Here is a 25,531-nt window from a genome sequence, read left to right on the forward strand (position 1 = left end):
CTCTCCTTCTCCTTGTCACTCTATCTATTGCTTCTCTTCATGTTACGCTGCTGGAGAGTGGGCGTTCGCTGCGCTTTTTTTTATGAATGGGCCGTGTTGTTTACTCTCTGACAAAGCTATTTCTGTCGGCGCAGATGATGAACACATACAGTGTGACCACACCAACTTCCTCTTCTTTTACTCTCCATCCTCTGATTGGCGGAGCTTCTGCTCTCAATGGCAACGGTTTTGAGGTTGTGAATGTGTGTTATTTAGTGAGTGCATGCATATACGCATGTGGGCCAGAGTGTTGAGGGGTCTCTGTGGGCTTCCTTTTCAGTGATAACTGATAAAAACATCCTGTTTCCAAGAGAGGCAATCTTCTTTCTGCTTTTTTTTCTTTCCAAATGATGTCATTACAGCCCACACCATAAAGAACAAATTTATGTTTCAAAGTGTGACTGAAGAGGTGTCGCAGGTGTCAAAGCTGTAAGAAGGGAACTGATGTCTCCATCTAAATGAATAAGAATACGTTAGAGAATGGACTTTGCTTTTGCCTTTATAATTTTTCAATGTTTCTTACACTTGTCTTTCAAAATGTTTTAGTGCAAGTTGGTCCGAAAAATCAACCATAATAACAAGTCCACCTTAGAATGACTAAAATAAGGACAAAACTTAAAACAGAAATAAAACTTTAAACAGGAACTCCGTGGCTGAAATAAGTAGTATGAGGTAGCATTTACTTTTTAAGAAAAGTTAAGATCATGTTGGTCATAATCAATTTTTTTTTTCTCCTAAAGCAAGAATTCACCATTTAAAGCCTTGTTTTGTTTGTATTGTTTTTATTCATGCTTTATAGGATCAGGGACATATAACTAAAACATAAAGTCAAAAAAAGAAAAAAAATGACACCACTGGTGTAAGGTTGCAGAGAATTTTTGCGTATTGGGCGCCAGCGGGGGTATTTATGTGGTAGTGGTCGAGTTGGGCTGAGGTTGAAGTGTGAAAACCTTGGGATTGTAGGTTTTAGATAATACAGGTTGTTAATGTTGCAGATGCAGCAGTGACCTTGATCTGACACTCCAATAAAGTTCGTCCGTTAACAACTGAAACATTTTGAAATCATTATCCTACAGTTCTGCTTAGGCTTAATGTTTACAGTTATATACATTATTAGTGCAATTTAACCAGCATAATCAGACTGAAATTGATGATCTGTGTTGATAAGCAGTATGCTTTGCTTAACAGTTATCAATACACTTATGAGTAGAGGTGGACTCACATTGGTTAGGTCTGTCTTCTTTCATTCTGTATTCCAAAAAAAAGCAGCTGTGTCTTAAGAGATTAAAGCAAAACTTTGCCTAATACATCGTCAACATTACTTTAAGCTTAGAGATCATCTTAAATTGTTAGATCATAAATAAAAACCAAAGATCATACAGTCGCATTTTTAATAAAACACTCTGGGTCTGTTTCCCTGAGGTCCACTCATTACTTTTGCTGAATTTTAGTATTGACATCTCTATCCACCCTCTCTGCATGAGTGTGTGTTTACATAACTCTGAATAAGTTCGTTTGAACTGCACTGAGGACATCCAGTTTGAGTGTTTCTCCTTGACTGCTCTTTCCGGTCGAGAAACAGAAGTTTTTCTGTCAATGAGGCTTATGGATCGGCACATTCCTGTAGCCCTACCCCCCCAACTCACTCGCCCACACATGCAACATACGAACAAAGTACTGTAGATCCAGACTTTTTTGTTTTAAAGTTGACAGAAAAAAGACCTAGTAGTTCAAAAACATGTCTGTAAGGAACATGTCTGAGAGGGAAAATCTATTTCAGCAGAATCTTCTTGCTATCTTGCACTATAAAGCGCATACATTAACCATAAAATAAACTGATGAAATACTTAAAACATTGTAGCTGTTTTTGACAATAAACTATTTTAAAACCAACTCTAATGCAAACGCCTCTGTGTGTTTTTTTATTTCTACCATTAAATGCCTACAATTTACTGTGTACAATATGTGCCGAATTTTACACTAGTCTATGTAGGAAAATTACAATGTGCTTTTGAAGGACTAAAAAATTAGATGAGAAATGGACTTCACATGAGATTTTCTGCTGATTGATTATATTATCAAACCTTATATCATTGTGTAAGGTGAGTGATGTAGGACATATCAAAAAGTATATAGATCTGAATAATTAACAACAAATCAGTTAATATTACAAAAAACTTAACAGAATATTTTGAGACTTCTTGTTAGATGTAAAAATAATTATAAAAGCAGATTGTGGTGAGGAATTAAACCATATCTATTCTCACTTGAAGTGGTTAAAGTCAAACATAGGTCTAGCATATCAGGTGCATACGAGGAAAGAATCTTTAATCAGCATTTTTCAGGATGTTTGCCGTTAGATATGTGGTTAGTTGTGCTTCTGACTTTTGGAGTGAAAACTGAACTAGTGTTGTAGTCAAGCTCACAACAACCAAGACCAAGAAATACTGTGACAGAGACAACGCCAAGACCTTTAGAGGCTGATACCAAGACCAAAACATTTAGACTTGTTTTGGCCTTGTCTTGATTTTATCCTCTAAAGGTCTTTGCCTTGTCTCAGTACACCTTGGTCCCAGTTGGTGTGGTTTTGACTACAACACTAAAGTGCATACCATTAAGGGATGGAAAGAGCAGTGTTTGAGGCTTTGAAAGGAATGTTGTTGCAGCATGTGATTCTAAAAATGGTTTAAACTTTCAGAATAACCTCAACATACCGAAGCCTGGCAATCCAACCCAAAGAGTTGGAAGAATGCCAAATGAAATTTACATAAACCCCCAATATCATGAAACCTAACTTAAATAAAATACAGCACTCCAAAAAAAGAATCCTATGCCTTGTCAGTTGGCACTCTTGGACCTCTGATAATTTTCCCTTTTCTGTTTCTACTTTATACCATTTATAAGAAGAAGAAGCATCATGAAAATTTTAAACATAACAGATAAATACATCTACCCCTGATTGGCAGAAAACCTGTGAAAGGCCTTGCAAGACAGCCAGATGTTTATCCTTTGACCTAAAACAGGCTGTAGATGTAAGAAACTCTTCAAAAACATCCGAGTGCAAACACTGATGAGCAGGGCAAACTTTCTTCCTATGGCTGTGTCAGTTCTGTAGTGTAATTCAGTGGTATATATTGGTAAATGGCCTGTTGTTATATAGAACTTTTTTTTAAGTCGGGTAACTTGACCAAAGCACTCTACACTACATTCAGTCATTCACCCATTTATGCACACACCGGGCCCTCTGACCGTCATCAGTAGGCATCTAGGATGAGGTGTCTTGCCCAAGGACACAATAACTTTAAAAGCCAGAGGCTGGGCTTAAAACAACAACCCTTTAGTTGCAGGGCAAACTCCTGCATCAGACGCCACTGTCGCACCATTAATATATTTATGCAGCAAAGATAACTGTTCTTTGTATATATCCACACAAGGATGACGGATGCAGAATATCGGGTAAACAAGACTGTTTTTTCCCCCCATGAAAATAACTGACATTTGCTTATATTACCCATATACACTCACCGGCCACTTTATTAGGTACCCCATGCTAGTAATGGGTTGGACCCCCTTTTGCCTTCAGAACTGCCTCAATTCTTCGTGTCATAGATTCAACAAGGTGCTGGAAGCATTCCTCAGGGAGTTTGGTCCATATTGACATGATGGCATCACACAGTTGCCGCAGATTTGTCGGCTGCACATCCATGATGCGAATCTCCCGTTCCACCACATCCCAAAGATGCTCTATTGGATTGAGATCTGGTGACTGTGGAAGCCATTTGAGTACAGTGAACTCATTGTCATGTTCAAGAAACCAGTCTGAGATGATTCCAGCTTTATGACATGGCGCATTATCCTGCTGAAAGTAGCCATCAGAAGTTGGGTACATTGTGGTCATAAAGGGATGGACATGGTCAGCAACAATACTCAGGTAGGCTGTGGTGTTGCAACGATGCTCAATTGGTACCAAGGGGCCCAAAGAGTGCCAAGAAAATATTCCCCACACCATGACACCACCACCACCAGCCTAAACCGTTGATACAAGGCAGGATGGATCCATGCTTTCATGTTGTAGACGCCAAATTCTGACTCTACCATCCGAATGTCGCAGCAGAAATCGAGACTCATCAGACCAGGCAACGTTTTTCCAATCTTCTATTGTCCAATTTCGATGAGCTTGTGCAAATTGTAGCCTCAGTTTCCTGTTCTTAGCTGAAAGGAGTGGCACCCGGTGTGGTCTTCTGCTGCTGTAGCCCATCTGCCTCAAAGTTAGATGTACTGTGCGTTCAGAGATGCTCTTCTGCCCACCTTGGTTGTAACAGGTGGTTATTTGAGTCACTGTTGCCCTTCTATCAGCTCGAACCAGTCTGGCCATTCTCCTCTGACCTCTGGCATCAACAAGGCATTTCCGCCCACAGAACTGCCGCTCACTGGATGTTTTTTTCTTTTTCGGACCATTCTCTGTAAACCCTAGAGATGGTTGTGCGTGAAAATCCCAGTAGATCAGCAGTTTCTGAAATACTCAGACCAGCCCTTCTGGCACCAACAATCATACCACATTCAAAGTCACTCAAATCACCTTTCTTCCCCATACTGATGCTCGGTTTGAACTGCAGGAGATTGTCTTGACCATGTCTAAATGCACTGAGTTGCCGCCATGTGATTGGCTGCTTAAAAATCAATAGTTAACGAGCAGTTGGACAGGTGTACCTAATAAAGTGGCCAGTGAGTGTATGGTTTTATGGTCTTCATTTATAGTCTCAAAACTGGAATGGTTGCAAATATAAAATAATATGAATGTCATGGATAAAGTGGTTGGAGCACAAACATGCTGAATTTTACCTTGTGTCCGCTCTGGATATTAGCCGCAGGCACCTATCCATTCTCATTGCTAATTGGAAGGTTTGCGCACCATCACTTCAGAGATAATCTTTCTGTAATTTAGCCAATAACTAGTTCTTTTAGGGCTTGAAATCATAAAAATATAAGAACTTCTTTAAAAATACACCGTTATAACACACTCTTTGACACAGATCTTTTATTTTTGAATATGAAGTTATTATTCTTAGTGTTATTTAAAATCATCATATAATTATTGCACAGTGTAAACCAATTAGCTGAACTGAGAGAATGTGTATCTGTGTGTGTCATTTATTAACTTTATTTTTAGTTTATTATGATAATATTAGTTTATTGGTTGGGTAATTATTCATTTCCCATAAATGTTTGCATTTTTTGGTTTACAAACAATGACGTCCAGAAACATTTATCTGAATTCGAAACATTTTGTTTGCCTCCGTCTTGGTTATGGTCTTTGGAAGTCAAGTCTTGGAGGGAGTGCTCTTGGTCTTGAAAGAACCTGTCTTGACTCCATCCCTGGTAATATAACAACCTATGCAAGGTGGGAATAGCACTGATAAAACCAAAGTGTTTCTGCTCCCAGTTGTGTACGGAAACACTTTGTCAGTCAAAAAGCGTTAACAACTGGAACAACGCTATTTATGTTCCTGGAGACAGAAACACAGTTACTATTTTTACATGTGTTTTCCATTTTGGCCGAGTGGCCTACAATTTGCATCTTTGTCTGTGTATATTTTTACTGCATGTGTTGTTAAATTTAATAATTCAGAGTTTGCTTAGGTCACACTATTGTTGCGTGTTTGCATGTTTTCTATTTCTGTTTGTTAAGCTATTTTTACCATTCCTCAGCTTTGGTTTTCAAATATATAATTGCATACATCCACACATTTGTTCTGCCATGATGCAAACAGAGTGTTTGCCATTTATATCATTGCATGTCAAGTAATACAACTGATGTAGTTGTCATGCTATATCAATTTATTTGAATACTACATAAAAAGGACTACAGGGGATAAATGACAACAGAAGAAGTCATGCAGGAAGTATAGTCATCGTTGACTAATGTAGCCGGTGAGGACCCAGTTTGCTCCTTTTTGAGTTAATGTTTTTTTGGTTGTTATTGCAGTAAAAAAAAAAAGTCAGATTATCAGACATAATTTTACAAAGCAAGTTCTTTGAGCTAATATAAAAATCAGGCATAGTAGCACTCTTATATCTATTTTATCCAAACCAAGCAGGCCCCATGTAAAAGCATATTTAGGGCAAACTCACATTCACATTCCATTATTTCAAGATGTTTAAAAGTCCTATATTAAGCTTTTTTTAAGCCTTTAAATGTGAACTATAGCATATATATTATGAAATAATATGGACTCAAACAGTTCTCCTGTGTTTGTTGGCGTACAAGCACTCTGAGAATTTAGCTTGGAGGCATGGTTACTGGATGTTTAGGAAGGTTGATTGAAGTCTGAGATCTCCCATAGCCAAAAAACATTTTTTTGCATCTTTAACACTAGCTGTAAAAAAGAACAGTTGCTGTCTCTATGAAAATTAGCTGCTAACTGTAATACTTAATCACAACTTTGAGCCGCAACGACTGCACTCTGCCTCACATTACTGCTCACTGATCGGAGAAAGCAGGCGTTTATTTAATGAGCAGGTGTAACACGGTCAAGGTGGGTACCTTCTTGAGGGGACAGGATAACACTTTCCTAAATAGGACGGTGATGGCCTCTCATTTTCCCAGGACAGGGAGAAGCTGCTGCTTAGAGAGCAGAATTTGAAATGTATGAATGAATGAAAAATGTATGAATCAAAGGAGATGCTACTTTGTGCATGATTTGAATTAAGGAAAAGCATTAAAAATTTTTTAAAAGCTTGAAAAGTTTAGTTTAGATACCATAGCCCCTTAAATTTGACATTATAAAGTAGGCTAAAAGACACCAAAGGATACACTTCCTTACAATATAAATACATTTATTATTAACAGATGAGAAATAAGGTCGTTCAGATCTATTAATCTATAAGCCACAAAATAATCCAAAACAAGTCTGCTGAGGATGCAAGCAGTATTCGGAAAAAAAGAAAATCATCTCAGCCAAACATAATGGTAATATTATGTGCTGTAGTTGAGGTACTATAAGATTTTGCTTTCAGCTTTAAAATCCTCAAGGAACGCCATCACCTTTTGATCTTAAACTTAAGCACATTAGAACATTAAAGCCTAAATTTGATTGACAACACTGTGACATGACCTAATTACATAATCTATAATTAGCCAAAATTTCTTTTCGCAGTGAAACCCTGACTTAAAGATTCAAGATGACAGTTTGCCTATACAATACAGTATATGTTGATGTTATAAGCTTCTAGCAAAAGGGTTATGAATATTTACATTACATTAAACCAAGGGCGCAGACAGTGCTGTGAGGACATGCTAGTTTTGTGTTTGGATACATCAAAAGCAACAGAAATATATACTTTTCTCACGTAGCACACCCCTGGAGGTACATTTTTTGGAGTAAATTCCTGCTTATTTAACCTGCAAAAAATGCAAATGGAAATAAATGACACTAGAAAATTACACTTTCTTGAAAAGTGAGAACGCATCTTATGAGACTTTCACTGGTAAAAGGTGTTGGACAAGCTGGTCTTTTCCTTCCTGTGCCTTTGCTCTAATCATTATGTGACGTCATGTGAGTATTGCTGATGGAATCCCCAGCTACACACTGCTGTGTGAGAAGGAAAATGCCAGTCATCAGGTCACACTGATGACCAGAGGACTGTCTCTGAGAGTGACGTCATGAATACGTCCAACTCCGGGAGATTTACTACGCACACCTGGGTCACTCTAAGACAGGGAAACCCTCTCTCTTTCTTTCTCTCTCTCTCTGTCTCTCTCTCACACACACAAAGCCACATTGCTAATCCAATTAGGACAGTAGTTAGTGGCTGCCTGGCTCAGGCCTCCTCAGCTGCATGTTGATCCAATTATCACCGGATGGATTGGCTGGGCAATCCCCGTGCTTCCCAGCTCAAAGGTGCTTAAATGGCACTGGGCCACAGCTTTAGGAGGATACCACATACGCACAAAGGATTCCCCCTGCTATTTTCAGAGACGTAAGAGCTAGTTGCGCAGGGAATCTACAAAGAATAGGAAGAACCTAAGAGGTGACTTCCACTCTGTCAGCAAAGTTGTAGAAATTGAACTGAAAAGTCTGAGCTCAGCCAGAGTTGAAGATTTTCTTCTATTGACAAACTAGGATTTGCCTAAGACAAATGCAGTCTGAAAATGATCAAGAGGAATAAAAAAAAAAAAAAAAAAAAAAAAAAAACAAACAGTATGGGCAACCTTGGGTTGCTGCATATAAGGCCCTGAGCATGCACTTGTGTTTAAAGTGCTGGAAAAGCATTGATATGATTTGTGGTGGGCGAATGAGTGTGTATGTGTGGCTCTTATGAGAGCCTCTTCATCAAACAACAACCCAGAATGATGCACACTTTAAACGAGGCCACAAGTCCATATAGTGGCTCTTACCTCGCTGTGCAGGGAAGCTCTGCTGTGTTGTTACATTCTCTTTTATTCTTTCCTCTGCACACAAACACACACTCACCCAGTGCGCTCTGTATCAGCACAATGGCCGATCCTCTCCTTGTGTGATGAGCTGCGCTGCCAAGCTAAAGTCACACACTCACATGCACACTTCATACAAACAGACAAAAAAGGAAAGAAAAGCCTTTGGTGAGAGGAAGCTCATGAAAAGGTGATTGAGCGAAAGGGGAGGTAGTTGTGTCTGTCATGTGTCATGTCAGGCCCTCCTTTATGCTAATGTACTATTCATCTGTGTTATAGAACAATAATGACTCTTATTGCAGCGAGACTCATTGAAGCACTCAAACCAGAAATGCTCTGCTGTCCAGTCCTCCCTCTCTGTTTCATACCTCTGTGTGTCTATTTCTTTTTATCTTATTTTATCTATAGTTCTTTTTGCCTAATAGTGCAATTCTTTTTTCCTGGAGTTACGTGTCAATATTTAGCATAATAATTATTCTATATTTTTATTTTCTGTCAGGTCTCACCTGTATTTGTTAAATACAGTTGTTAGTCACCAATAACTTTTGGGCATTTTGGGCAAATTGGGCATTTTTGGCCCTACTTATTTGATCAAAAGAGCGCTTCCAAAAGAGACCTGTAAAGATGAATACATTTATAATTATTTTTTCAACTTTAATTATTTACCATGGTATTTTTTCATTAAAGGTTGTTTGATAGTTTACGGATCTTAAGGATTTTCCAGAGATTTTTTGGAGATTCCCTCCTCATTGTTTAGGGAGAGTCAAGATTATCACAAAAGCATTTATCTGAGGATTCAACACGTCACCTTGGGTGCCATGTCCTCTACTGGCTGGTTGTTAAGGGTGAAGCTTTACTACAAAGCCAGATGATCATTAAAGTCAGGATGATGCTGTAGGTTGTCAGCTGATTTTTAAAATTGTATAATCTTTGTTTCTTTGCTTATTGAAACTGAAAACAACAAAAACAGCAACAAAAAAGATGTGGACTTTTTCTTCACTTTTATTTGAAAAAAAATGTCCTCTTTCTTCTAAGTTAGTAAACTGTTGCAAAGCTTCCACCCTTCAAAAGCATGGAAAGGCAAAGGGTGAATGCCTGGGTGGAGAGTCAGCTGTTTTCACCCTGAACTGGAAGCAGTTTATTTTTATTTATTTTACTATTTTATTTATTTGTCAATCATATAATTCAATCAATCCAGCCAAGAAATCAAGGCAACGTGCTAACTAACTTCAGATAAAGGGGATCACTAATAAAGAGGGTCACTAAGGTCAGCTAGTGCAGCATTAATTTTCCAACTTGCAGATGGAGCAAAGAAGAGTGAGCAGGATGCAGCATGGGGAATTTTTGGAAGCCTAAGATTCAAAGTCAACACAGGAATAAACATCCATGCTTGGAGGGTTAGCAATGAGCAGCCGTGTAACTGTATTTATTTTCATTATGTAATCATTGTGGCCTTTTTTTGAGAGACAAATACACATGTATTGCACATATAATGTACAAACATAAGTTAAAAATAATTATGAAAAAAAAACCAGAAAAAATATGAAGAACTGGTATCCTTGGAGGAGACTTAAAATTGTAAAACAAGCACATATGTTCATGAATTGCAGCATGTAATATTCATATATATACAGCTATAGAAGGCAGCTGCTGGGCAGTGTCTGCACTGGAGGAAGGATGATGAAACAGTTCTTCTGGATTAAACTAAAATTGCTTTTTAAAAAGCCACCCACAAACCTCTTAGGAACAATTAACCTTTCAGCCTTTGTCAAAATTTTTGCTCTATCTTTCATTTTAATTAAAAATCCTTGTCTCCGCTGCCTTCTTCACTGTAGGTCAGAGCCACACTTTGACTGTGACTTGACATCACAACACGAATGTAACCAAGATTTTTCAATCAGATTTTTTAACACTTTGTCAGATTTGTTGCATAATAGGTAAAAAATAGTTATCTTGTGTGGAAGTATATGCATCGTGTGTGCAAAAGTAGTAAAAAAAAATAAAAATAAAATATCATTGGGGAAGAGGAGCCCCGATGATCCTCTCTGCTGTTCTCACTACTGTCCTCCACACCATACTGTGGGACAGCTGGTTAGAACGCTCTGTCTCACTGTGTGGAGGCTGCATATATATATATATATATATATATATATATATATATATATATATATATATATATATATATATATATATATAAACAATTATTTTTTAATGAGTTTAATGAGTTTTTACAGCACTAGTGGCTTGTTTTTTCAACAGTAGGTTGACAGGAAAGGTTATGAGAGAGAAATAGACATGTAGGTAAGGACCGCAGGTCAGATTCAAACCCGGGTCGCCCACGTCGAGGACTAAGGCCTCCATACATCGGTCATGTGCGCTAACCACTGCGCCACCTGTATGCCCTCAATAATGATTAATAATTAATGAATTATTCAAAATTTCAATTTATCCAACTTATTGCATCTATTTGTACATTTGAGAAGAAACAGGAGCAAGTCAAATGCTATCAAATTCATGGGAGTAGAAGTGCAAGTCATGGAGAAATATATAGATACGTCTGTGTTGAACTGGACAACTGCATCTAATTGAAATACAACTGAGAAGTCGACTACAAGAAAGGATAGAACCGACTGGCCTTCTAAAAGACGCTTAGCTTCCTTTGGTGTGGTCTGTATATCTTCTATGAATTCGTTGTAGAGATAGTGTTGTATTCTGATATCATCTGCTGCGATAGCAGCATTAGAGCAAATAAAAAAAAGCTGATAAGGAAGGCCAGCTCTGTTCTATGAACTTTTCCAGAACCTCTCACGCAAAGAGGACATAAGAAAATTATGGACAACAATGAGAATCCTCTTTGAAAAACTGTTAAACAACAACATATTTTTTCTTAATGACAGGCTTTTCTAGATTCAGTACAACACAGACTCCTACAGAAGATCCTTCCTGTCTACAGCTATTTACATGATTATAAACCCATTGAAAAAAAACAAAACTCTATGAGTTAGGACAACATTTAATTTCTCTTTGGGTTCAAGCATTTTTGAATCAAAGTGACTTGAATACCACTAGATTAAGTGAAGTCCACTCAAGGTTTCAAGAAGGTCTGATAAAGTCTGAATAACAACAACAGCTTGACCAGCTCAATAAAGAGATTCAGTACTTCTGTGTGCACCATCAAACAAAGTTGCTATAAGCAGGATAACTCTGCATAATAACACAGTTTTTGGTCTTTTTGTAACATAATAATTTAGGTTTTTCTTTTTACCTGCAAGCCCAGAGCCACTGCTATAGACTACTCTATGTGGGCTGCATGTAATGCAGAAATGCGTGGTTGTTGTGTTAGGGTTATGGCCTAATTAAAGATTTAACAAAGATGCATAACACCTTCAGCATTTTACAGTTCAGACAAAATTGGAGCTTTTTTCATTTTTGTTTAGTTTTCATATGTATTTTCCACTTTGTTATACTGGTAGTCATTTACAGTTTGCATGGACTCGCACTGATAATTCTCAGACTGGGTGTTGTAGGTAGTAGTCCCTCTGCATCTCCTTATATTTACTATATTATCTATATTTTTTTTGTGCAGCATGCTCACAGGACCTTTCAAATATTCTCTTCACTTTTGTATCAACAATTCTAATATGTGTTACACAGGTGCATAGCTTCACATGTATTTGCTGTGGGCCTTAGTCTGGTCTGAAAGTGTTTTTAGAATGCACAACACATTAATATAATTATTAATTAAATAGGTATTTCTTTTTATTTTAGAGGATAGAATTAAGATAAATAATGTTGCTGAATCTTACATATCCAATTTATCTGTTTTGTAAATGTGTGCATGTCCACTCTGTGACAGCTCATGGTGTTCTCCAAGCCATGCAACCCATTGTCCTACGTGAGTGAACGGCCCATCTAACATTGAGATACTGAGGTTTCTGCTCACGGGGATGTGGGGGGATACCACATAGCCCTGGGGAGGTTTAACGACGTACAGTATGTGTGTGTGGGCTGTGTGGGTGTGTGTGTGTACATATGTGCCTTAGGGGAACTGGAGATGTTGATGCTGATCCATTCTGATGGACTCACACACAAACAGACGCTGCCTGTGACTCAGAGACGAGACACTTGGATCCCCTGTGGGACGGCCCAAGGAAGAATTTCTCTCACACACACAGACAGGCCAGCACACACATATACATATGCTTGCCAGGTTAGATATCTGCTGAAGTCACTCATGGACCTTGTTCTTGGAGGAAAGAGGGATTAACGTGAACAAGGGAGTGTGGGATCATTGAGACGTTTGACTGCAACTCTTCAGAGACTGGAGCTGGACTTGAAGCATCTTATTGTGCATATTTTTTGTCTTTATTGAAGAGTATTTCTCTGTGAAATTACATTTGGACTTCTTGGGGGGTTTCTCGCTCACCTCTGGCTCACCCTTACACTCGCTTAAATGCATGTAAGCACAATGCTGTGTTCTGTTACTTCCTACAGCACGGCCATGAATGGTCTTCATTGAGCAGCTGTGGGAGTGCGAGAGTGCACGGCTGACTTCTCACAGGGCTCCAACAGCAGAGTTTCAGGACAAGACCAGAGGGTTCAGGCTTGATAGAGATGGATGATGAGGCTAGATGAGGAAAATGAGCTGGCACTCAACTCATAGCTCTGAGCTAAAAAACTGCTTTATTGTTTCCCAGACTTAATGCTTTTAATCAGTCATTAAAACATGAGTATAACAAATTACGTAAATAAGGAAGTTTGAAGAGATTTGTAACTGCAAGGATTAAAACACACAATTACACACACACACAAAAAAAAACAAAGAATAAGCAGAAAAAAGCCAAAGGGTTAATATGAGCTGTGTGTGATGCCAACCGTATGCTCGTTATAATAGTGCTGCAAGCCTCTAAGTGACAGATATTACACACACAATGGATTATGTTTGGGTCATTTTCAGATCAAAGCATTCTTTACAAGTGACTGCACATTTGCAAGGAAAATGCGAAAGTGACCCCAATATTGGCATAGCCTTCTAAGTCAGCTGTTTGTCTCTATGTGGACTACATTCTTCGAAAATCTTTTGTAAGTTGTGCTGCATGATATATTCTGAGAAATTGTGTGCAGTCAGAGTGTTGTGCACTTGAATTATACAGAGGTTTGAGGCAGCGTTTGTACACATTTTCATGTGTATGTGTTGTCAATGGAAACCCAGACAGAGCCTGAAACATGAGGCATAACGTATATATATAACATGTATATAAACGATCTAGTTTTTAAACTTGCCCAATGCTCCTTCAAAGAGTGGAGTGCGCTATTAATTAGTTTGTTCAGTTTTAACTGAGATACTCAAAGTTATCAATTTCAACGCTTTATTTATAAAAGCAATAAGAATCTGGAAGTGGAGAACTGCACGATGTCAGTTTAACTTTGTGGTTGGTCTGAGGTGAGAAAGCAGACTGATCAGAAAGGGAGTAGTTGATGACAACTGATGACTGATTGGTCTGCTTGAGAGATGATGGGGAGGTAGTATGGATATGTGGGGGATGATTCAGCTTACTGTGCAGACTGTGCTCCAGAGGTGGGAGAGCGGGCAGGCAGATGATGAAGACTGAGAACTGCTGCACAAGACTTTTTTTATGAAGATCGGACACAGACTGAAGTTCACTGGTTGTCTGGAACAATAACAGAATCCACATTAAAAAAGATTCACAAGAAGACAAATTTCAACAAGAAAGATATTCCTGGTTTAGGTCTTTGTCTGGAACACCATCAGGGGTAATCATCCAGTGAAGGGAGATGATCCTTTGCCTCCTTATACTGTATACATGTCATGTTGATTGAGAAATGTTCCCAGGTATGCAGCAAAACTAGCAAAGATACTCTCTGTGGGGGTGCAGGAGGTTAGTGCACGCGACTCATGTACAGAGGCCTTAGTCCTTGACGCGGCCAACCCGGGTTTAAATCCGACCTGTGGTCCTTTGCCGCATGTCTCTCCCTCTCTCTCATACCCCCTTTCCTGTCAGGCTACCTTAAAAAAAAAAAAACAAGCCACTAGTGCTGCAAAAACTCAAGAACTCAAAAAAAAAAAAAAAAGATACTCTCTGTGACTCTCTGCTCACTCAAAACAGAAAAATGTTTATAACCAAAGCCTGTGTCAAGTCTCAAGTCTTTAAGAGTCAATTCCATGTCAGAAGTCTATAATATAAATATAAAGCTAAATTGACTTCCAGGTCTTTCATTTTCCATTGAAGTTAATTTATGATCCTTTAAGCAAATAGTCCAAGTAAAGTATAAAATCTTTGAGTGCAAAAGTCTTTGAGTATAAAATCTGCTAAAATTCCAAGTAAACTCTTAAGTCTTTAAGCCTAAGTCTAAATCCAATCAAGTCTCAAGTTTTTAACAGCCAAGCTTAAGCTAGGTCTCAAATCAACCTCAACATCCAAATGGCTGCGTAAAGTATATTTTTAATAACAACCATGTTCTATTATATCCGCCTCTGTCCCCTCAAGTGATTCACACGTAGTACTGTGCAGCCTCTCTTAGAGTAAAGATAATGCTAAAGTGTTGAAAAACAAGAAGTGTGAAGTAATATTCTATTATCTGCGTGTGCTTCTAATAATAGCTGAAAACAACAATGAGTAAATCCTTCTGGTGTTCCAGTTAGAGAACTGGAACACCAGAAGAATTCCAGTGTGTAACTGGAACACCATTAAGTTAGAGGTGATGTCATTCCCAAGTCTACGCTCCAGCTGAAACAGATGGAATGCTGCATTTCAGCCAACTAGTTGTAAAAGCAACACTTTAGGCATTGCTTAGATAAGTGGTTACTGTCACTACGTGTATTCCTGTGTAGTGCTGAGGGAGGTGGGGAGTCCACATCAGCTTGCTGTAGAATTGCAAGTAGAAATGCACACAGCTGCACCTGTATCCTGATCAATGTCCCACAAGGCAATGTGTGTGTGAAGAGAAAGAGGTGTTTGGTATGCATGTCATGTTCTTACTCTCTTAACCACTTTAATGTCCCAGGAGTCAGGTCAATGTGTCATCTGGCATCATTTTAATAACAGTTTGTGCCTGCCAGGTGAACCTGATCCTATCCATGCTCTCCTCAGTTCTGAGAAATTTACAATACTTTGACTAATAGACTGTAAATAAAAAAAAAAGTGAGGGATCAATCTAGATGAAGTCTTAGCTATCAGTTCAAGTGGCCATAGTAAGATTGCAATGATCCATTTATAGAAAAATTTAGATAATCTTTCACACTTTTGGGGTTCTCATTTTTTATATCAAAATGTCAATTATTTTCAACATTTTTCAAATATCAAGGAGACTTTAATAAACTATGTGTTAAAATATTATACTTAGTCTTGTTTGCATGTTGCCTAATATGGCAGCTTTAAAAGAGCACATTACATGAATGTTATTAATTATTTTTATGGAATTCTAGAAAATAAAGTTTTTATTCCTAAAAGGAGTTTTTGCAGTGGAGAGCAAAATACATAATCTAAATCATGCATCCATTCAAAAGAGGGCATATCTTAAAATGAATATTTTATGTGTTATACAGAGCACTCTCTGTTTTGATTGATCTAAATCCAGTTTGTTGACTTGTATCATATCTAAGCACATTTCCAGTAATCGATAAAAACACAAAGAAAATGTTTTATACATGAAATATGTAAAAATTTATGTCAAGTATTTCAGTTGTACCCTGATCTGCCACTTTCACACTGAAAGCTGTTTATGGATAACCATCACAGTCTTGCTTATATTGTAAACATATTTGTAAATGATGAGACATGCTATGACTGTTTATGTTCAGGCTTACATAATCACAGATAGCACATCTACAACAGATATCCTGGGATGAGTCTGGGACTACCAGAATCAATTATTTATAATGACTGCCATCCATATATCCTCAGCACAATCCACGTTTTTATCTATAGGAATATAATTCCACTCTTTAGAATTATGAACCTGTTTTTAAAGATTAGGCTCTCTCATGCCACTCCCAATAGACCTAATAATTGTTTGTGCCAATTATAATTATTTGTGCTGAATATAGTATTATTATATTCAGTATTAACAAATCTTATCAATATCCCTATACAACATCAGCTTAAATGGATATCTCCAGACTTTGTATGGATTACGATGAGAATTTTTTTGCTTTTTTTTGTTTTTAATATTTTTTGGCAAGTGGACTTGTTGAAATACTCATTGTACTGCTTCATTGCCCTACTGTATTTGACTTAAGGGTCAGGGATTACTGGAAATAATACTTCAGAATTGTGCTGGTAAAACAGTTTAATCAAATATTACAATTATCCCACTGCCACGATGATGTTCCCTAATTTTTTAATAGAAATCTTTTTGCTTGTCTGTAAGCAGGCCTTATGTTACTTTTAATCAGCAGTAATTTTTATGTTATGTTCTTCTACCTCCTGGACGGTTTTCAGTTGTCCCTCTAAGCTGCTCCTTCCCGGGATGATTCACTACTGCTCCATGTTTTCTCAAGTAGAGCCACAAAACCTTAAAAATATTTGTTACCTGTCTTTTTCTTGAATTTCCTTAGATTTAAGCATTAAGTATTGCTTTATACAAGCTTAAAAAGTACTTTAAAAAGAATCTGTTAAGGAGGATTCAAGAGGACAGATTTTTTAATCTTAAGATTTATTTAATAAACTAAAATATTCAAGTGGGACAAAACAGAAAAAACAAAAGTAAGCTGTAAAGAGGTCAAATATTTTTTTTAGAGCACAGTGTCTAAATAAGATAAAATAGATACTAATCTTCTGGGAGCTTTAAGGCCAGCCAAGAAAAACGCTGTCCCGTGAGACAAATTATGAAGGGGTGAAACTGACATATTCAAGGAAGCAATTTACACTTGTTGACCAAAACTGGCTGCCAGAGTTTAACTACAAAGGAACCATTCCAGAAATATAACAAAAAAAGTCAGCTCTTTATTGTCTTTATTAAAACAACTTTTACATTTAGATATATTGTCTTCAGTTGGGGAAAGGTTGATCCTTTTGTTGTGTCCTTTTAAATATCTAAATGTTTCTTTAGAGATTATAAAAAATGGGTATTATTCAACAGAATAAAAAAAAGCGTAATTTTCTATTTTAAACATTTAAATACATTCAACCTACTATCATTTAATGCATTCAAGTGAGTATCACTAAAGTCAACATCGTAAAACCTCTGTGCTCAAAAGTATAAATAAACTCTGTGATCACTGTGGCTTTGACCTAATTTCGACTCAGTTCCCATCCCTCTCTTCACCTTTTCTCTGCATTCCTTTAATCTGTGAACTTGTTTCTTTTTCCTGCTACATGACTTCACAAGTGTCATGGATTTTATTTGACCGCATCCCAGTTTGCCATTAGGTAATTGTCTGTAGCACTCGTCTGGAGTGAGGAATAAACCTGACCACTTAAGTATCCGAGGAATCCACTGCATCATCACATTCTGCTCCGATAACGCTGGAACTGCCCGATTCCTATCACTGTGGATGTTGCAGCTGTCTTCGTCTCTGTAAGTGTTTGCAGGGATGTTTGGGGTGTGTGGGAGTGAGATGTGTTGTGTCCTCATACCATAATAGGCTTCCCTGTGTAAGTATCCTATAATTCTAGTCTCGTGAGTATAAACAACTCTAAAAGGAAGAGAAAGAGGAGGAGGTTTTTTTCTCTAACTCACTCCAGCTTAACGTTTACACACAAAGTGGACCCTGATTCACCCTTGATGTCAGACAGCGAGGTTTCCAGAAGGAATTTTAGGCATCCCGGGAAACATCTTCCTGATTCCTACAGGATTAGTATTGGACTTGTCTTGTTTAGATCCCGGGCCAAGAAACTCTCTCACGTACACAGAGCATCCAGCACTGATATCCTCATAAAAAGGTCTAATTTACATTGTGGCCTAGCAGCTGGGAATGTAGCTGTAATCCCGGCCTTGCTGAGCCACGAGTGATGAATTCCTTAGTCGAGGCTGAGGTGGCACGCACTCGCGGGAAAACCTCAGAGGTAACAGGATATGTATAGGATGTTGGGCAGGGATGAGAGGAGGAAAGGGTCTAATTTAACTCAAAGACGTGCCTCAGAGCTGAAAGCTGGGTGTTCGCCCCCATGCTCCTGCCTGCTCAGCAGCTGCACATGTCCTTAGTGTAATTTTTCCACTGTGAGGGTTAAGTGAGGGTTTGTCTCCTCCTGTGTTTAAACAACACAATATAAGCTGGTAAGACACAATAAACGGCACAAGCTTTTTCTTTGATACGGGTGGCAGTTCAATGCACGCCCGAAAGAGTTAAGGGACTCAAAGGCTCGATGAAGGCAAAAAAAAAATGCTGATTATGCAACCCAAAACAATATAAACATCGACTTCCGCAAAACAACAAAGTCCATTTTAACAGCTGTTAGTAGAAGAGAGTCCCTTTTACTTTTATATAGATGTGTGTACTATTATAGCATATTTCATTTTATTTGCAAAGCTGTAGATTAAAGTTAAAGAGAAACATATTTTTTGGCTTTTAAAATGTTAAGTTCCAATTTAAATATATATATATTTTTATGTATTTATTACTGTTTTCAAGGCTGCACTGACTTGACATGACATTGTCTAGAGCTGTTTTAAAACAAAATTTCTTTTTGTTTACACTCGTGTATACAAAATTACAAAATAAAACTGTCTAAGTCTAAGTCTAAATATGGTTCTGCTTGATTTCTTCCTGACTGCCAATCATGTAGAAATAAATCACTTGATTTAAGATGAATGTTGGGCATTTAAAACAGCGTGCAAGTGCAAAGATCTGACCTATTTATTTCAAAATTTAACTGTTGAATAATGATGATCAGTTTTAACTGTTTACTATTTCTCTGTCTTGGAGTTGTGTTAACAGGAATGCACAGTGGAGCAGTTGGTAGTGCTGTTGCCTTGCAGCAATAAAGTACTGGGTTCGATTTCTGGCCTGGGGTCTTTCTGCATGGAGTTTGCCTGTTCTTCCCATGCATACTGTATGCAGGTTCTCTCCGGGTACTCTGATTTCCTCCAATGGCCCAAAAACATGATGGTTAGGTTAACTGGCTTCTTTAAATTGTGCTTAGGTGTGAGTAAACTTGGTTGTGTTTCTCTGTGTTGCCCTGAGGCAGACTGGTGACCTGTCCAGGGTGTACCCTGCCTCTTGCCCATAGACTGCTGAAGATATGCACTGGCCCCACCGTGACCCTAATGGAATAAGTGGGAGTAGATAGATGGATGGATGCAATTCATTTGTAGCAAAGTCTTTTGTAGGACAATATGTCAGCAGGATTTTTTTACATAGAAGACTGTGTCAATTCATACCCATGATGTTTGTTTATACATCTACTTTAACAACTGATGATTTAAAGTGATTATTATCAGACAATTTTAGTTATATGACCATATACTACACTGTCTATAAGGAGGATGTTGTCTGTGTTTGATTTGATCAGGGGTAACAATCTCTCATATCTTACAGGAGCTGACCAAGGCAAATGGAGATCAGAATTACAAGTGATAACAACAGAATGCTACGTAAAGTTTTCAGAAAATATGATACGTGTTAAATTAAATGTGAGCTCTAAACCTTTTACATTCACATTTAACATTCACCCAAATTACAAAGTAAAATGAGCTGATACACCTGAGTAAGGGATGGTTAATGATAATCAGGTACAAAAGGGTGTTATAGAAAGGTGACAGGGCGGTTTAACCCTAAGTGTAGTCTGCCATATAGGAGTGGTTTCTTTGGCCTTATGTTGAAATCATGCTTCAGTTCAGATGGGTAATGGTTCTGATCCGTCCTTTTTGATTAATATTTTAAGTGTTTTTCTTTTTTCTAATCAATGTGTTAATATTTGCTGTTTAGAGAACTCTGCCAGGCCATCCTCAGTGCTAATAAAGAGAAAATCCTTTTAGGAGTTGTTGATCTTTCAAGTTGTTGCTAAAGGTTGCAGAGATATTCCAAGGAGAATCAACAATGCTTAGTGAATAAATATAAAGTAATCAATCTATTTAGACAGACAAACAAATTAATATCTTTGTTTTTTTATGTGATGTCAGCAGCTGTTATGCAGTAAATCTGTCAGTAGCAATTTTGATCCTGTTGTTACAACATAGTTTGGCTCTGAGACCTATCTGAATGTAATCTGAAAGATTTTAAACTTGTGTCTAATTCCCGCTTGCCTGTTCACTCGAATTCGAGATCTCACCCTCCAAAGTGAACGACGGGTGAGTGAGAGCTATGGAGTGTGCAGCTTCTGGAGTGCTGCGCCCATGAAAGACTCTTCTACTCCCACTCAGTGGGAAGAGAAGAGTAGGCTGCTGTGGAATTGAAAACCCTCATCCCCCCCTCACAACACTGGGTGAGAGCCACCAGGTCCGTGCTAAGTGCTGCTGGCCACTATTACTGTGAAAAGGACCCCTCTCTGGGGTGTCCTTTCAAGTGTGTGCTTAACGGGACACTGCTGAGAGCCTCAGCCAGCCAGCGTGATTGGATGTGTGTGTGTATGTGTGTCTGAGGCTGCATGTCTGGGCCTTTGCGTTCGCTTGTATAATGTGTTGCTGGGAAGGTTTGTGCCACTGAAACCAGATCAGGTATGTATGACAGCCACTGCGTGAGCGTGCATTTATAGAGCAGCGAGTGTGTCCCAGGTTACAGTATTAATAGAAGGCAGTGTGTTTGTACAAGACACTAATAGCTCTGAGGCTGATATTGCTGGATCAATTTCCATCACACTGTGCTGCGTAGAAGCGCCTGATTCAGCAGGTGTCTCCCTCTGAAACGTCCTCGATGTTCCCTGACTCCTCAAATAGAGGTGGTGTTCTGAGTTGGATTCGCCTTGTGACGGGGCTTGGCTGCCAACCTGTCAGGTGTCACACTTTAAGCCATTAAATATGAACCCAAGAAGGATTATTCTTTCAAAGGGGTAAAGGCCCTAATAGAGCAGGTCAACTAAGGAAATACTTAGATAGTTGGCAGTTATTGAAGCTTCCGCTGGTAATTTAAATAAATATAAAGTGTGTAGTAGATGCTATATTTATGACCAGTTATTCATACCAAGGCAGATTAAGGTTTAAGTAATTTAATAATGCAATCCTTTTTTTGAGTGGGAGCAACTTTAGCATTTTTGGAGAGAAAATTTTAGAGTTCTACCTTTAATTCACTAAAGATAAACTAGGACAAGGGTTGATGGACAGGAGGCCTTCTTACCTCAAACACTTGTGGATGATTATCGAACAGCTCTGCTCAAATTATCTGTATAAAACAGGCTGGTCAGCAGTTTGAAGAAGGGTCTAAGTTATGTTTATTCAAAGGCTGTGAATAATTCATCACATGATTATTTTAATAAAAATGTTTACGACAACCATCTAAAGTCAAACTCATTTAATTTTTTATTATCTATTTAATCTAAGTTTTCCAACAGATATGAACAATTGTGATGTTAACTATATAAACAATACAGTTTAGAAAACATCAATAACAATTAAAAAAAGTGCATTTATTTATCCAGTTTCCCCAGATGACAGAAGATAGATTTCCTGACTCAGGAAATCTATCTGACTCAATACTCAAAATGTTCCCACTGATATATGAATTATCACTACAGTTCTCTTTGATAAATCTTATGTATTTTTTAGTTTATGTACTGAGCACAATTAAAAAATAATAAAATTTTCATACATCTTGTTTTCTGTAACTTTAATGAAAGAATTACCTTTTATCTCTAAAGCCTGGTTTATGCTCAGAAACCAGGTCGTCTGCATGTGTCGCAATTAACGCAGAAATGCCCCCCCCCCTTCTGCAAACGCTCTGGTGCAGAATACGTCCTGTGCATGCCCCCTCAGCTCATTTGCGCATGCAGATATACATCTGGGTTGCCCTCAATTTTATTTTGTTAAAAATACCTAAATTATGTTTTCCCTCCCCAAAAATAGTAAGCGTACTAAAATATAATGTGTTAAAGGTTAAAATGTATTTCCTGAGAAAATAAATGCCTTAAAATTCTTCTGTTTTATCACTTGTCTCTTCCCGATCTGCACCAGAAATGGGATCCTACGCTACTTCCGGGAGCTAAATTTTTTGGTTCTGGATTTAAACATAATAGCATAATATAATATACTATAATATAATCTAGTCTTTTTTAATTTTATATTTTCCTTTCGTGTTAACATTATGGTAAACAGTGCGTAATCTATAAAAAAAAACTAAAATGCTGATGAACATGGTTTAATCATGTTTTGCTGGACTGCTCTGAGCATGTCTGATGATGACGTCAGAGAAGCAGTTTAACGAAGAAAATGTAAAACGCACCAAAATTGTCTCACAAAGGTCATACAATATTTTTTTAAAGATGTATATTGGCATTCTTTAGAGAGTTAAGGATAGAAATAAGTAATTATAGTACAATAATTACATTACTTATGGACACCCGGATGTATATCTGTTCGCGCATGCACAGGACGGATCATACTTCCGGGGCAGATAGGGTAGCGACACACCTCCCCACAGACAGTGCTGCAGATAGTGTCACAGGGAGGAGAGAAAGGGGGCCTCTGATTGGTCAATTCTATTCTCCACAACCAGTCTTTCGGGAACACTCACAGGTGAACTGTGTGTCATCCGGTGTTGGATGAGGGGTTGTTGACGGCGAACAAGCTTATAAAACCGACACACGTACACCCACAATCCTAGCTAGTTCGTGATTGTCCCTCTTGCATTGTGGTATGGAATAATAGTGCAGGTCATTCTTCAAAATTGGGCATAAATCAAAAATATCTGCGTCATACCTGTGACAAACTCACTGCGACACACTGCTGCGAGAGTATAGGGTATACTTAAAGCTTTCTTTAATTTAGTGTTCCACCTATGTGCAAAGGAAAGGTATGGAAATCAGTACTCAAGCGCTTTGAGAAAAGAAAGAACTATTTTAAAGAGGAAATAAGCATATTAAAAAATAACCAACAGTATCACTACAGGGTAAACAAATGAGAGAGGTTACATATAAAGATAAAAAATAATCAATTTAGCACAAATAAACGGACTAGATGATTCTTCATAGCTCACATAGTCTCCCTTTCATGATTAATCTAACCCTCTGGGGTTAGTGGTGAAGCTTTGCTTGCAGAGTTGTGAGAGCTCTTAGTGGGTATCATCTGTGCTGGTTGGCAACATTTACCCTTAAAACCATTTGGATGGCAGCGATTCAGCTGCGACTGAGCTGTTTTTGGAGTACAAGTTAATGGAGAGGGAAAGGGGATCCTGGAGTAAGTAGACAAAGCTGATTAAGTGAGTCTTGGGTTTCTTAACTGGTAAAACACGGCACATTGAGAGGTTTGGATCCTGCCGAGGGGGCGTAGAAGTATCTCTTCTGTTAATGTAGCTTTGCACTGGCCAGATGGTGAACCATTACACAAAACCTGCTGCCAGTCAGCATCGGCATAACTACTGTATTAATTTCGGGCAGTGTGATTTGTTTAATCTGACCTTTATCCAGGGTGGAGTGATGATAAGACACGCATAAGTGTGTGTTTTTTTTTTTTTTTTTTACGTGAATTGGGTCCACAAACTGGAATTAATTTGAGCTTTTCTCTCACTTACACATGGTAAAAATTGCACACACAGCTATGAATATTGAAACCCATCCCCACTAATATTTGGATGTTCTCTAGAGACTGAGTGACCAACAAGCTTATGCTATAATTCTGCCAAAATATTTGACCACTATAGAAGAGCTGGTCGACTCTATATTGTTGTATTGTTCTATAATGTATTAGACACTCACCAGTGTCTAAGAAAATGTTACAAAAAACCACAGGGTTGCCCAAGTCCAGACCTACCTAATTTGCATTGCCTCCCCTTCCTGTAGGTCTCTCTCTCTCTCTCTCTCTCTCTATATATATATATATACAGGATCTGTGGACGCTCTGTATATACTGTATATACCCCATGCACCCTTTCCTCCTTTTGGCACCTTCTTTTTGACTATTGAGCTGATGTGACAATTACATTTCTTAACTGTGAGATCAATAAAGTCAATCAATCAATCAATCAAACAATCAATCAATCAAACAATCAATCAATCAATCAATCAATCAATCAATCAATCAATCAATCAATCAATCAATCAATCAATCAATCAATCAATCAATCAATCAATTATTAGCTTGTCTATTAGCTCTCCAGAGGTCTGGCAGTGAATCTGTCATTTGATTCAGAGCTATACAAGCAGGGCTGCATCTAAAGCTCCAAAATGATAACTCCCTATCTTGATTATAGGACATGTCAAGGTGAGGCTGTAACATCTACAGTTAAGCATTGTTCCAACTTTCGAGATTTCTGATGGAAGCACCACGATCTGCTGCTGTTTTTACTGCTTGTGTTACCAGTTTATTGCATCGGGTGAAGAGAAACAAATTTAGGACATCTTTCTACCTCTTAAACATTGTCATTGATAAAAAGAGAAACAATGAAAACTTTGACAAAACAAGATTATTTTGCACAGAAATCTATGTTCAGTGAACTGAAAATGTTGCAGTTTGAGAAGCGATACCACAGTTGCATATTATCACTTTTCTTTCAGCAACATTATCAGCAAGGATGTTCCTACCGCAGAAACAGCTGAAATTTGACAGCAATGTATTTTTTCCAACTGTTATTTAGGACCTTGGATATTGTGTCTTTTACTTTATAAAAACTTTTAATCATGACTATACCTGAAAAACTTTGCACAGCAGACAACTTACATACGGAGCTATTTGTTTCTTTAATGTGAAGGAATACGGATTAAGTTTTCTCTGCTGGAACAGAAAAAAAAAACCTTTATCTGAAGGAAAGATAGAACTTTCTCAATGCAAGTACTTGTTGCAGAAAAGTCTGTTGATGTTTTTTAGCTGCTAAATGCTTTCACAGATGGTGGCATCTGAACTGTGACCTGTCAACAAGTCACAAGTTTCCCTTCTCTTTACCCTGGAGCATTCGGTATCTTTCATTTCCTAAAAGGATCTTCATGTTTTGATTCATCAGTGCAAAATATA

This window comes from Cyprinodon tularosa, unplaced genomic scaffold (assembly GCF_016077235.1).
Source record: "Cyprinodon tularosa strain WSP-4 unplaced genomic scaffold, ASM1607723v1 ctg291, whole genome shotgun sequence".
Classification (NCBI taxonomy): Eukaryota; Metazoa; Chordata; class Actinopteri; order Cyprinodontiformes; family Cyprinodontidae; genus Cyprinodon; species Cyprinodon tularosa.